Source organism: Schistocerca piceifrons, chromosome 3, assembly GCF_021461385.2.
Source record: "Schistocerca piceifrons isolate TAMUIC-IGC-003096 chromosome 3, iqSchPice1.1, whole genome shotgun sequence".
NCBI classification, from domain to species: Eukaryota; Metazoa; Arthropoda; class Insecta; order Orthoptera; family Acrididae; genus Schistocerca; species Schistocerca piceifrons.
The window spans coordinates 726,505,771-726,521,465 of record NC_060140.1 but is presented as its reverse complement, the minus strand read 5'-3'; positions in this window follow the sequence as shown (position 1 = coordinate 726,521,465).

Here is a 15,695-nt window from a genome sequence, read left to right as displayed (position 1 = left end):
TGTCGTCCTTAGCGTAAGTAAGTTGGATTAAGTAGTGTGTAAGTGTCTTAACCAAGAAATGAAGAAGAAGAAGAAGAAGAAGAAGAAGAAGATGAGGTGTGGTGTAACGGCAGCCCGTTGATCCTCAAGAGCTGAAACCATAGAATTTAGTGATGCTGGACACTGGGGTCTTGAGCGAAATCGGCTTTCTAACCCATTCCAGATGTATTACATTGGGCTCAGGCCGGGACTCTGAGTAGGTCGGTCCATTTCAGGAATTTTACTGTCCACAAAGTTTACACCCACAGTAATTGTGTTAGCTAGGCTGCCGGCAGCACTTCGGAACTCATGAGTTATTACCTCCCTCCTCCGGACTCTGTCAACTTGAGGGCTGCCTGGTCTTTGATCAGCTGTGATTGCTCCTTCTCACTTCGACTTCAGTTTCACATCAAAAACAACCGATTTGACCACAATGTTGAAACAATCCTACGGATTTCTTATTCTGGTGATCTCCAATGTCTAGTCAGCATTCTAAGTACTGACCTAACTTGTCCGATTCATTCTCACATAACTGTTCCTCAGCCACCAGCAATGGAGTCTGAACATAGCCAGCAGACATAAAGCTAAAGTGGCAAAAAACGGAGATGGAGAGAGAGAGAGAGAGAGCGAGGCAAGGAGAGAGGAAAGAAAAGGGGGCAGAGGGGCGAAGAGAGGGAGAATGCTTTATGAGTAGCATAGCGGATACAGGTTGTGATGAGATTTAAGAATATCCCTTAGGTAGGCGATGTATGAGGGCCGTTAAATAAGTAACGCAACACATACATTCCTCGGCCAATTTGGGTTGAAAAAATCGAATTTTCTTTTGAGACATCGTGGAATATTCCCGTTACAGCGCCTATAATTTCCTTTACTTCCGACAGATGGCGGCGCTAAATACCTGTAACGGAGGTATGTTCCATCTACATCTACATCTACATGGATACTCTGGAAATCATATATAAATGCCTGGCAGAGGGTTCATCGAACCATCTTCACAATTCTCTATTATCCCAATCTCGTATAGCGCGTGGAAAGAATGAACACCTGTATCTTTCCGTACGAGCTCTGATTTCCCTTATTTTATAGTGGTGATCGTTCCTTCCTATGTAGGTCGGTGTCAACAAAATATTTTCGCATTCAGAGGAGGAAGTTGGTGATTGGAATTTCGTAAGAAGATCCCGTCGCGACGAAAAACGCCTTTCTTATAATTATTTCCAGCCCAAATCCTGTATCATTTCTGTGAAAGTCTCTTCCATATTTCGCGATAGTACAAAACGTGCTGCCTTTCTTTGAACTTTTTCGATGTACTCCGTCAGTCCTATCTGGTAAGTATCCCACACCGCGCAGCAGTATTCTAAAAGAGGACGGACAAGCGTAGTGTAGGCAGTCTCCTTAGTAGGTCTGTTACATTTTCTAAGTGCCCTGCCAACAAAACGCAGCCTTTGGTTAGCCTTCCCCACAACATTTTCTATGTGTTCTTTCCAATTTAAATTGTTCGTAATTGTAATACTTAGGCATTTACTTGAATTTACGTCTTTTAGATTAGACTGATTTATCGTGTAACAAAGTTTAACGAGTTCCCTGTAGCACTCATGTGGATGACCTCACACTTCTCGTTATTTAGGGTCAACTGCCACTTTTCGCACCATTCAGATATTTTTTCTAAATCATTTTGCCGTTTCTTTTGATCTTCTGATGACTTTATTAGTCGATAAACGTTAGCGTCATCGGCAAATAACCAAAGACGGCTGCTCAGATTGTCTCCCAAATCGTTTATATAGATAAAAAATAGCAAAGGGCCTGTAACACTTCCTTGGGGAACGCATGAAATCACTTCTGTTTTACTCTGTGACTTTCCGTCAGTTACAACGAACTGTCTTCGATAGTATCTCCTTTGTTATCACTCAGAGAACGCATTGATTGTTTCTTGCCGCTAACATACTTCACATACGACCAGAATCTCTTTGGATTTTTTGCCAGGTTTCGAGACAAAGTTTCGTTGTGGAAACTGTTATAGGCGTATCGCATTGAACTCCGCGTTAAATTTCGAGCTTCTGTAAAGGATCGCCAATCTTGGGGATTTTGTGTCTGTTTAAATTTGGCATGTTTGTTTCGTTATTTCTGCAACAGTGTTCTAACCCGTTTTGTGTACCAAGGAGGATCAGCTCCGTCTTTTGTTAGTTTATTTGGTATAAATCTCTAAATTGCTGCCGATACTATTTCTTTGAATTTAAGCCACATCTGGTCTACACTTGTATTATTAATTTGGAGTGAGTGGAGATTGTCTCTCAGGAAGGCGTCAAGTGAATTTTTATCTGCTTTTTTGAATAGGTATATTTTTCGCTTATTTTTCGAGGATTTGGGGATTACAATATTCAATCTCGCTACGACAAACCTGTCTTCACTAATCCCTATATCGGTTTTGATGCTCGTTATTAACTCAGGATTATTTGCTGCTAAGCAGTCAAGTGTGTTTTCACAACCGTTTACTATTCGCGTGGGCTCTTGAACTAACTGCTCGAAATAATTTTCAGATAATGCGTTTAGCACAATTTCGGATTATATTTTATGCATACCTCCGGAATTAAACGTATTTTCGCCAACATATCGAGGGTAAATTGAAGTCACCACCAGCTATTATCGTATGAGTCGGGTACTCAAGTTTTCTTGGAACCTTTCAGCAACTGTATCATCTGAATTGAGAGGTCGGTAAAAGGATCCAATTATTATTTTATACCGGCTGCCAAAAATGACCCCTTCGCATACTAACTCACAGTAAGTATCTACTTCGCTGGGCGGAGTGGCCGAGTGGTTCTAGGCGCTACAATCTGGAACCGCGCGACCGCTACCGTCGCAGGTTCGAATCCTGCCTCGGGCATGGATATATGTGATGTCCTTAGGTTAGTTAGGTTTAAGCAGTTCTAAGTTCTAGGGGACTGATGACCTCAGCAGTTAAGTCCCACAGTGCTCAGAGCCACTTTTTAAGTATCTACTTCAATTTCGCGACAAGTTAAACTACTTCTGACAGCATCAAACACTCGACCGCCAACCGTGTTCAGCCTATATTTTCGGGACACAGCAGACAGCTGTCATTGAATTTCTTTTGGCGGAAAATACGAGCATCGCATATATGCATATGTGCTTGCAAAATGTCTGGGTAGACTTGGCAGTAAACGTAAGCACCATAAATCTTTGGTCGAGGCGTCTGTGATCATTACGAAAGGGTCGCGAAAATCGTTCTGCTCTCCCGCTTACCGGCCGGCCGGACACAGCTATAACTTCTGTAACGTTGGAAGGTAAGGACGTTACTAATGCTGTATCCGTTCGTAATTGGTTTGTTTTTCCTACTCGTCGGCGTGAACTTATATTTTTCCACTTGAAGAGCCAGCTGCCATTCATCATACCAATTAGAAATTTTGTATATGTCACCTTGTATCAAGCGACAGTCATTTATCTTAGACACACACCACAGATCATCAGCGAACAACTGATGCTTGCTGCCCACCCTGTCTGCCAGATCATTTATGTACTTAGGAAATTGCAATCGTACTATTTCCCTGGCGCATTCCTAATGTTAGCTCTGTCTCCGATGAATACTAGTCGTAGGACAATGTACTGACTTCTATTACTTAAGAAGTCTTCGATCTAGTCACATACCTGTGACTCTATTCTGTATGCACATAACTTCGAAGGGTGCAGTGGGTATCGTGTCGAATGATTTTCTGAAATATAGAATTATGCAATCTGTCTGTTGATCTGCATCCATAGTTCGCAGTATATTATGTGAGAAAAGAGCAAGCTGGGTTTCGCACGATCGATGCTTTCTAAAGCCGTGCTGATTCGTGGACATGAGCTTTCCTGTCTCTAAGAAATTTATTATACTCTAACTCAGAATATGCTCCAGAATTCTGCAGCAAACCGATGTTAACGATATTGCTCTGTAATTTTGCGGATCTGTTCTTTTACTCTTCTCCTATACAACAGCCACCTGCGAATTTTTCCAGTCTCTTGGCAGTTTGCCGGCCGAGGAGGCCGAGCGGTTAAAGGCGCTACAGTCTGGAACCGCGCGTCCGCTACGGTCGCAGGTTCGAATCCTGCCTCGGGCATGGATGTGTGTGATGTCCTTAGGTTAGTTAGGTTTAAGTAGTTCTAAGTTCTAGGGGACTGATGACCTTAGAAGTTAAGTCCCCTAGTGCTCAGAGCCATTTGAACCATCTCTTGGCAGTTTGCTCAGGTTGAGACATTCGCTTTAAATGCAAACTAAGTAAGGGGCCAATGGCTTAGAGTACTCTTTGCACAACCGAAGTAGGTGTAAATACCCGCTACTGTCTGAGTAAACCGTTACCGATCTGTGTAAGATCTCATCGCCACTGCGACGGGGAAGATTTTATGAGACACTGAAACACCGCAGACGATCTTGTTCGTTGTCACTTCTCAACGCATTAACATATTCAATGTTTCTGATCGTCTTACAAAGAGCAATTCAAAACGAATACAACGATTACAAACGGCTATAACTTTCGCATGCATAGCGATGCATCTATAAGAATTACAGAGTGAACGGTGACGAAATGTCACGGTTGGTTCTCTGCGTTTCCTCCTTGTCTGTAGCGCGTTCCTTTTGAAATTCCCGCCTCGCGCTCTGCTGTTTTCTTATCCTAGCCAGAGGGCGGTGTGGCGTTGCTGCGGCCGGCTGCCTGCCGTGTTTGCGGGAGAGCGTCGGTCGGGAGGAGGGACTCTTGATTGCGGACGTCTGGGAGCGTACAGGAGGCCACGCCGTTTTGTTGATGGTTTGGGGTGCTCATGTCAGGTGTGAGGCACCGTTAAAGCCGTGATAGCAGCCAGTCTTACTGTCTTGGTCGCAGGTGGATCCAAGGGGATGAGGCCTGGTTGTCCACTGAAACTTCTATCAGACGTATATCATTGGACTTAAAGTAAGACTTTTGACTATTATTTGAGTCATTTGCAAGCAACTGGGGATTCTGGCGTCTGCAGTAATTCGGCGAAGATTATTTGTTTCTTCGGTGTGTAAATGATTGAGCAAGGAGCTGTTTATTTAATGCTCACCTTATGCTCGTGTCCTGTGTGTGCTCCTTGCGAGTGTAAACTTGACTCTCACCTTTGTCTGTTGATTTTGAGCGCATCGTCAAATACTGAAACAAAATAGTGGCTTTCAATTAATTACCTGGATTCCTTCTTTCCTCGTCACGACGCGTGTTAAATGGCAAAGTAGAATTGTAGACCTTAACATGCTACCTCATTTGCGTGGTATCACGCAAAGCATTTGATTGTGTGAACCATGACGTTGTTACAGAAATTAAAACCCTATGGCTTAAGTAATATCTACAAAACTTGAAGCTAAATGTTTCTGTATAGGATTTAAGTGATTTAAGGAATTTTGCCACTTCGACTAACTGAGGTGATATTACATTAGGTGTTCCACAGGGTTCGATCATGGGTCCTTCTGTTCTTGATATAGGCGAATGACCAACCTTCTTATCTGAAACAAGAAGCTAAGCTGACATTGTTTGTTGATGATACAAGCACCATTATTAATCCAGTAGAAACTCCAATAGACGATGATACAAATAATATCTTTGGGAAAGCTATAAACTGGTTTTCTGTGAGTGGGCGTGCTCTGAACTTTTGAAAAACACAGTACAATTCCTTCAATAAACATAACACACAACAGAAATCTGTAGCCATGGTAGAGTATATTAAGTTTTTGGGTATACATACAGATGATAATCTTAATTGGAAAATGCACATTTTGTATCTCCTAAAGTGGCTAGGTTCAGCAATTTTTGCAATCACAATAACTGCCAATTTTGAGGATACGGAAGTTTGTAAGCTAACATACTTTGCATACTTTCACTGTCTGATCTCACATGGAAAATATTTTGGGGTAACTCAACACTTAGCCAAACAGAATTCACTGTCCAAAAGAAAGTAATTAGAATAATCTTTTGGGGCTCACAGTGGCGCATCTTGTAGGCATCTGTTTAAAAGGTTAGAAATTCTTACAACAGCCTCATATTACATTTACTCAGTACTGAAATTTGTTCTCAACAACATAGACCAGTTTTAAACTAAAGTGAAATGAATGATTATAATCCCAGAGGAAAGAAAGGCCTACATTGCCCTCCACTTAAGCTATCTTTGGCACAGCAAAGGGTAAGATATGCTGTTGTAAAACTTTCCGATAAATTACCATATGAATCAAAATGTCTGACAGACATCAGTAATAGTTTCAATAATAAATTAAAATCATATCTCTTTGACAACTGCTACTATACAGTATATGAATGCTTGGACAGTAATAAATAAATCAGTAGGTATAATATATGCATTCTGTGTCATTTGAGGGGATGGGGTAGGTAGTAAGAACTTTAAGCTTTAAAAAAACTCTTGGTTCATGCGCGCATTTCTTATACACTTGACACGCTCCACATCATAACGGTTACCGTGAAATTTATCAATTGAACGCTTAACAACCTAATTTTAGACCTTCTGATAACTTTTCTAGACGATAAACGTCAACGTAATCTACAAACAACCCAAGATGGCTGGTCAGATCGTTTCCTAAACCATTTATATAGATAAATAAAGACAGAGGCCCTATAATATTATCTTGGGGAATCTCAGAAATCGCTTCTGTTTTACTCCATGACTTTCCTTCAATTAGTACGAACTGTGACCACTCTGACAGGGAGTACGAGAAATTCATCAGGGATCTGTGTGACACGTTGCGTTGTTCTGCTGATACATGTCATAGCACTGAGGAAAAACTGTATGTAGGTGTAGACACAGTCCCCAAAGAAAGATGGTGTTTTCTTTGATCCATTGTGTCTTCCAGAATGACGAGATCACCCACTGAATGCCACGAAAACATTCTGGACTGGACCCTTCCGGTGGTTGTTGCAGGGTGTTTGGTTTTAGAAGTTCACGCCGTACACGCCAATGGCCATCTGTCCGATGGAGTAGAAAAAGTAATTCATCTGAAATGGCCACCTGTCGCCACTCACTGGGCATCCCGTTGTGGTATTCACATGCAAATTCCAGCCTTCGTCACCAATGAACAGCAGTCAGCATGGGTGCATGGACCAGGTACCTGCTGCGGAGGCCCATACGCAGCAAGGTCCACTGAATACCCATAAACATCTCCGCAGACGTCATCCATCCCTGTCATCAATGGCCTGTGGTGCACCACAGTTGCCTTGGCGCCGGTTTTGTGTAGCGCCATTTTTCGTTGCATGGTATACTTTAACCATGGTGGTACGTGAACATATTACACTATTTGTTGTGTCGGGTATGTTTCCACCCTAGGCCCGAAAACCAATGATCATTCCCGTTTGGACATCGGATAAATCACTCCGTTACCACATTAAGACAACGACTGCAGTGTTTTCCGCATTCCCCGGATTCTCTTTCTGTACCGTCCACTGCTAATGTTGTCACCGGCCGTCTGTGAGTGGTTACTTCACGTTGACGTCGAATATAGTTGGTCACATGAATGCGACTGGAGCGTGTTCAAGAAAAACTTCCTAGTAAAGATGGGTCCACAAATGAGCCGTTGTTAAATCTTGTTATGAGCCAAGGCTGACTTCGGTATAAAACGGAAATTTTTGTTGAACATTTCTGTCAGATTCTCATCTAACTGGGCTCAGATTTCACCCCCGTCCAAACATGACAAGATACACAACACCCATATCAGGATGATACGTTTACAATGTTTTGTACACTTTCACCAGTTAAAGAAAGTGTTCAATCTGTCAGCCTCACATATGAATCGAATACTGACCTCGTCTCTGCAGCGACTTAAGAGTTATTTCAGACACCTCCTCCCAACCCCTCCCCATCAGATCATTTCGTAAATCTTTACACGACTTAAAATACGCTGTGCCAGTTCATCGATGGGAATACTACACAGTTCGCATTTGACGTTCCAAACACATGTACTCTAGAATTTATTCCGCATATTAAGCCGAGATTTAACACCAATAGATTTCGTTTGGCCACCAATTCCCTCTGTGCTAGACCATTTATTATGTCTTCCTTGAGCCGGCCGATGTGGCCGTACGGTTCTAGGCGCTTCAGTCTGGAACCGCGCGACTGCTACGGTCGCAGGTTCGAATCCTGTCTCGGGCATGGATGTGTGTGATGTCCTTAGGTTAGTTAGGTTTAAGTGGTTCTAAGTTCTAGGGGACTGATGACCACACATGTTAAGTCCCATAGTGCTCAGACCCATTTTTTTTTTGTCTTCCTTGATTTATCATCAAGTGTTGTCCTGACGCAAAAGTAGAGGCATTCGTTCACTTTTTGTACTTCGTGGTCTGCAAATTTACTGTTAACTGTTATATCCTAGCCAGTAATGCCACCCGAGCCCGCTGCCAAAAGGTTGGCAGCATCAAAGTCCGGACGCCGTCCGCATAAGCAGCGCCAGCGAGAGAGGAAATCGCCGCAAGTCTGCGCGCGCCACCGCTGGCTTCTGGCTTCTTAAGCGCTGGAGTCGCGAGCGCTAGGACAGTTCTGTATTCGCCGCTCAGTTGTATACTCGCCACCGAATTGTGTACTTGCTAGTCAGTTGTGTGTTCATCGCAGCAGAGTTGTTGTTTGTCGTCAGCCGACGCTGACCTAGCCGCTCCGACTCGAACTAGACAGATCTCTGTAGACACGGAGTTCACTATTGTGTTTCTGTATCTTCGTCAATAAAGATAAGTACCGACTTTTATTTAATCAGAGTGTTTGGGTTTTCATCTTTCTGTTCACTGTTCCAGCGGACCGGTCGGCCCGCTATTAAAAGTGTGGCGGTGACTTCGTAAGCCGTTTCTACAGCGAATTGTTTGTCGCTACGAACGCCGCCACAAAATTAACTTTATCGCTAATTTCATTTCTTCCGCTAAGGATTACTTTGTTGTTGCTTTGTTGTTACTTCAGCTTACTCTCGGTACATAGTGTGTTCGAATTAGCCTGTTCAATTCATTCAACAGCTCCTGCAATTCCTCCTCACTCCTCTCTTCCCTATAGCGTATATCTGCATATGTATATATTCTACAAACTAACTCGAATGTCGTTTGGTAGCCATTTCATCCAATGGTTTTAGAAATTCAAGAGGTATGTTTGCTATGTTTTCTGTCTTATTTCATCACAAATCATCCAAAGTTCGTTTAAATTCTAATTGTAACGAATCCCCAGTACCTTCCGTATCAGTACCCATTTCTTCTTCCTCCAAATCGTATAGTATTTCAACCTACTCTCTCCTTCTATCTGCTCTCTCTTGTGTGTTTAGTAGTCGAATTGCTCCTACAATCTTAATATTGAATCCATTTTTGTTAATTTAATCGTATACAGTTTTCACTTTCCTGTGTGCTGTATAAGTCGTTCGACAGTCATTTAATTTTACAGTCTTTTCCAATTTCGTGCTGCCATTTTGTCTTGGATCCCTGGGCTTTCTATTTATTGCATTCCTAAGAAAACTGCTGGATTCCTGTATTTTCCTGTCCATTTGTTTACTTAATCCTACGGATTCCTTTTATGGCTGCCCCAATTTAGCGATTTCCATTCTTCTTCAGCTGAACTGCCTCTTGTGGTATTCGTTATCGAAGTATCTACATCCTCTTAGAACTTCATACCTCAGTACTTTAGTATTCCACTATTTCCACATTGATCGTTCTGAAAGATTCTCTTAACACAGTTTACTCCTCATGGGTACTAACATGTGATCTGCGTCTATGTCCTCTCCTGAGTACTTCTTACAATTCAGTACCTAATCTGAGCATCTCTGCCTGACCATGACCATATCAATTTACATACTGAATTCCATGTTCAGCATCCTCACATATTATCTCCATATTCTTCTACTTACGACACCGCTTGTGTAACTAAACGATTGTTGTTGTTGGCGCTGATTTTCTGTTGATTCAGGTGGTTGTGTTCGTGACGAATCCTGCTCTCCTTACACCGTTTTCTGCTGCTTTTCATGTTAGCCTAAATTCATTTAATTAGAGATCTTTACTTGTTTTCTACTCACTTCAGTTATCCCTGTTGTATGTAGGTAGAGGATTCTCTTTTCAGATTTTCTAGTTTCCGTACCACATTCAGACTTCTGACATTTGACTGTCCAACTCGAACAACGTTAGTTTGCGTTGATCCATATTGGCGTGTTGAGATGTGTTCTTGTATCAGTGCTCCACTATGCATGTATCGCATTCACCAGCCATTTGTCTTTGGCGAAATATGAGACCAGCCATAATAGCTTCTTAAGCAAGGAGCTTACATTTCATATTAATTTTTACTAACCGAAACAGTACTTTAGAGAGATTTAAATGGCAGCCTCTAACTATATATTCGAAATTATATCGGAAACAATATACACTTTCTGTCCGTGCCAAAGCTTCTAAAATTGCAGTTCTTAAAATCTCAGGCTGCAGCGAATTTTAAACTTCGTGAGCTTCGTCTTAAACACAGAGACCAATTGCACGACATAGGACGTAGGATATCAGAAATCTGATTATAATGAAGAAACCCGTGGCCCAAAAATTTCGAGGAGAGGGCGATAGGTATCTTGCGTATTCCTATTCCGATATAGAATTTGAAAAAAAAATTATCTCTAGAGTCTGCCGCAAGGAAATAAGTTGTGACAGGTGACTAGGCGCTCAGTCCGGAACCGCGGGACTGCTACAGTCGCAGGTTCGAATCCTGCCTCGGGCATGGATGTGTGTGATGTCCTTAGGTTAGTTAGGTTTAAGTAGTTCTAAGTTCTAGGGGACTGATGACCACAGATGTTAAGTCCCATAGTGCTCAGAGCCATTTGAACCATTTGTGACAGGTGAAGGTTTTCAGTAATGAACTGTGCCGGCCGGAGTGGCCGAGCGGTTCTAGGCGCTTCAGTCTGGAACCGCGCCACCGCTACGGTCGCAGGTTCGAATCCTGCCTCGGGCTGGATGTGTGTGATGTCCTTAGGTTAGTTAGGTATAAGTAGTTCTAAGTTCTAGGGGACTGATGACCTCAGATGTTAAGTCCCATAGTGCTCAGAGCCATTTGAACCAGTAATGAACTGTAGTATGAAATAATACAAGAAATAATGACGAAGAAAACGTACTTGGGAAAATTTATGGAACATGGATATTATTTTCTGGGTAAATCATCGCTATGTTGCGGGGTTGTCGGGATGGTCGAACACAGAACTCCAGATGGCAGAGCTGAAGTCGGGACCCATGCCGTCTTTCGTCAGGAGGCCGAGCAAGTTCAAGAGCGTCAAGGGGCAGTGCAGAGTGATACAGCGGTATTTGGTGGCATTACTTTATTCTCACAATTTACAGTGCTTCGGAGAGTGCAGCGGAGGGTCAGTGTGTCGCCCGCGCGCTGTCCCGCGAGTCCAGCCGGCTCAGCAAATCCTGGTATGCCGACGCTATGCCGACGCCGATGCTGGTGTCAACAAGGCCGCTCACCACTGTAAGTCGGCCGCCGCTCTCCCGGTCGCCACCTGCCGAGGCGAAGCAGCTGGCGCTGCGCCGCTGCCCGCTATTTCGGAGACTGCTACAGTTCCCGGTCCTCGCCGCCCTCCGCCCCGTTTGGCCTGCTCTGTCCCACCATGGGACGAAGGTGGTTTCACTGGTCACCCGTGGCCCTAGATCGCTGCTGCCCCCAGGACAGGACCGGACTCGAACCCGCGCCTTCCTGGATGCTGTGCCGCAACTTTCCGCTGGTGGTGCTTGCCAGTGGGCAACAAAAAAATGGTTCAAATGGCTCTGAGCACTATGGGACTTAACATCTCTGGTCATCAGTCCCCTAGAACTTAGAACTACTTAAACCTAACTAACCTAAGGACATCACACACACCCATGCCCGAGGCAGAATTCGAACCTGTGACCGTAGCAGTCGCGCGGTTCCGGACTGAGCGCCTGAACCGCTAGACCACCGCGGCCGGCGGTGGGCAACACCCACCATCATTTCTGGTGCTGCTCCAGCACTGCTGCGCCTCCTGCAGCAAACTCCTCACCCGGACCCGATTCCGCCAGGTGGGAAGCGAGCGTGGCCCATCCTGGATCCACTGCAGACCGCTGTCACTGCCCTCCTTCAGGCAGACCATGCAGTCTCCAAGTACCCGGCTGCCGACCCGTCCCGTTCCGTCCCATTGTTGCGTCCCCGGAGGCGGAATACAGCCCGAATAAGTACATAGAAATAAAGTTCAGATTTACGTAGAATATTTACAACATCGCTACCAAGCTGGCCCCTATAAGCGTAGACCAGCACACGTCCGTCCCGACGCTCGGCTGACCTGGCACACTCTGTCCCAAGGTAAAAGTAGCTCACTTTTTAAACTGCCTTTCCGCTCGCTTCTGGCATAGTGTCAGAGAGAGAGACTGAAACTATGGCAGGGTTAAATTCCCAATCGTCAGCCATCTACAACTCTTCAATAGGCTCTGGCCTAGTTCCTTGCCTCATATCGTAATAACTTCAAGCAAGGCAACGGTTTGCTGCCTCGTTGTTGCTTCACAAAAAGCAGTACGTGCGCGCAATAGCGCCGTCGCAGCGCTGCGCTCGCGAGTGTCATGTTTGCGTTTCCTGACGTACTAGCTGTCGACTGTTTCAGTGTTGCCGGCCTAACTGGCCGTGCGGTTCTAGGCGCTGCAGTCTGGAACCGCGAAACCGCTTCGCTCACAGGTTTGAATCCTGCCTCGGGCATGGATGTGTGTGATGTCCTTAGGTTAGTTAGTTTTAACTAGTTCTACGTTCTAGGGGACTAATGACCTCAGAAGTTGAGTCCCATAGTCCTCAGAGCCATTTGAACCATTTTTTTTCAACTCTCTGCAAGCGGCCCCAGATTCCATCGTCCAAACGCTCGTTCATTGACTTTGGATAAAATTTCCTCTTTCCTACGACTAAGACTAATACTAGCGCAGCAGCTAAACACCCCGATACAACCTGTAAAGTACGATTGAATCGATTACGGATCTACTCTGATACTAATATTTATAAATATTGCAACCAGCTCAACGGCATACACCAGGTGTAGAAGTATGAAATCGGAATTTCCCTATAGATGGTGCTAACCATCAATGTAGGGCACATGCGGCCGCGTCTGCAGCGCCGTCTGCTCCCTGTAACGGCTGAAGACGAATGTCAACGAACAGTAACCCAAGTTCCAGACATCGGTATCTGTTTCAAACCCGTGAACGTCTCGAGTTTTGTGTCTACGAATTGCTACTTTCGAGAGACCATTGGTTTTCTGCTGTCATTTGAAGAAAACTGCTGCAGAATCGCATCGAATGCTTGTAAAAAACTTTCGGGGAACATGCTCTTGCGAAAACAGTATTTCCAGTGCTTCAAAAAATGCAAAAGTGGTGATTCTGACGTGAGAAACGACGAGCGCGGAAACCACCGAAAAAGTCCGAAGACAATGAACTGCAGGCTATATTGCATAAGATGATACGCAGACTCAACGGAACTCGCGGAACAATTGAATGGGACGCAGAAAGTCGTTTCTCTTCACTATAAAGCTATGGGAAAGGTCCAGAAATTGGCGAAATGGCTTCCGCATGAACTGAATGAAACACAGAAAGTGAATCGAAAGACCACTTGTGAAATGCTGATCGCCAGATACAAAAGAACGCCGTTTCTTCATCGAATAATTGCAGGCAATGAAAAATGGATATAGTTTGAGAATTGTAAATCATTAGTGAATCCAGGCAAACCAGCGACATTCATTGCAAGACCAAATCCCTTTAGAAAGCAGAAAATGCTCCGTGTTTGGTGTTATCAGAAGGGTATCATCTATTACGAGCGGCTAAAACAAGGTGAAACCGTTCACGCTCATCGCTACCGACAGCAAATCATCGATTTATATAAAGCATTACGTGAAAAATGACAGGAATATGGAAAAAAGCAACACGAAGTCATATTACTCCATGATTACACACTGTAAAACGGACCAGTGAAACGATCGACGCCTTCAGTTGGGAAATACTAGTGTATGCGGCTTATTCTCCAGACTTGGCTCCGTCTGATATCATCTGTTTGCATTATTCGGACTCGAGCTCGCTGAACAACGCTTCAGTTCTTACGAAAATGTACGAAAATGGCTCGCTTCAAAAGAAGAGCTGTTTTTTGGCGTGGCATTTATTGCCTGCCGGAGAGACGGGAGATATGTATTAATAGCAATGGAGATTATTTTCAATACAGTATTGTTTATCAGTTTCAAACAATAGATATGTAATTATTGAAACCAAATTCCGGTTTCATACATCTACACCGGGTATATCAACGTCTAGTCGTGAGGATTAACAGATCTAAAATTACCTTGACAAACATTTATGCAAATGCGAAAAATACTGTTTCACAATATTGTCACATACGACGTTGTCTTCATTCCCTAGAGGGGGGGCACTACTAATAGAGGCTCTAGAAAAATTTCAGATAAATCAGATGATGTAGCGATATACTTTCTAACGCATTTTACAGGTATTCCAAAATTGGATTGTAAACAGTTTCGACCAGAAAAACATTTATTGCCATAATAATAGGTTTCGGTTAGTACTTGACCATCCTCAGACAAACGTATAATTGAAGGCTGTGGCGGTGAATGGAGCGGGTGCTGTAACAACACCCGTTCCATTCACTGCCACCGCCTACCATTACCGTATGAGGGTATGAGAATGGTCAAATACTGACCGAAACCGGTTACTATCGACATAAATGTTTTTACGATCGACACTGTTTGCAATCCATTTTTAAAGTACTTTCAGACAGACTGCTGTTTGTGCGTGAGAAATATTCTCAAATGGTTCAAATTGCTCTGAGCACTATGGGACTTAACTTCTGAGGTCATCAGTCCCCTAGAACGTAGAACTAATTCAACCTAACAAACCTAAGGACATCGCACACATCCATGCCTGAGGCAGCATTCGAACCTGCGACCGTAGCGGTCGCGCGGTTCCAGGGTGTAGCCCCTAGAACCGCATGACCAGAGGCCGGCAAATATTCTCAAAAATTATGTTTTTCACAGGATAATATTCTATCATTGGAACTCGCACGACAGATGGTATAGAGGTGGAAACCACCTTCTTCTCTGTCATTGCCAACCAACACTTTAAACATTTTAGCAAGACAGCAGACATAAACTTTTTAAATTTAATTTCCTTGGATTTTCAAAACACTTGACCTCAGTGTGCGCCAGATATTACCAAACTAGAGCTGTCATGAATCTGGCGAATTGAACACAGGTGGGGCAAGAGCGGGCATAATGACCAGTGCAGCCATAACGGCCATTTGAATTTGTGAGGCAGTACCGTGCTGCAGTCGTACGGTGACTGCATAAAAGTGTCACTGTAAGTCCCTTCAGTTACGCATAGTAATTTGAAGGTGCCAATTTATCGCAGTATCACGCAGACATTGTTGATCTCGTTTGAGACTTCTGAAGTTAAGTTCTCAGTTCATGTAAGAATTAGAAATTTGCAGAACAACTTAGGTTTTATTTTTGTCATTATTGTTCCGAAAGAGTGATTACTTAGCGGAAACCTCCCGTGTCGACGATTGCTTGGGAGACCACCGCCAATTATGGCCAATAAAATGTTTACCTCTCATTGTTACTATCTTCTTAGTTTCCTTGTGCCTTTACCGACTTCCGGACAAGGTAGACGTGATTATGAACGGATGTGGCATGGTTAGTTTAATGT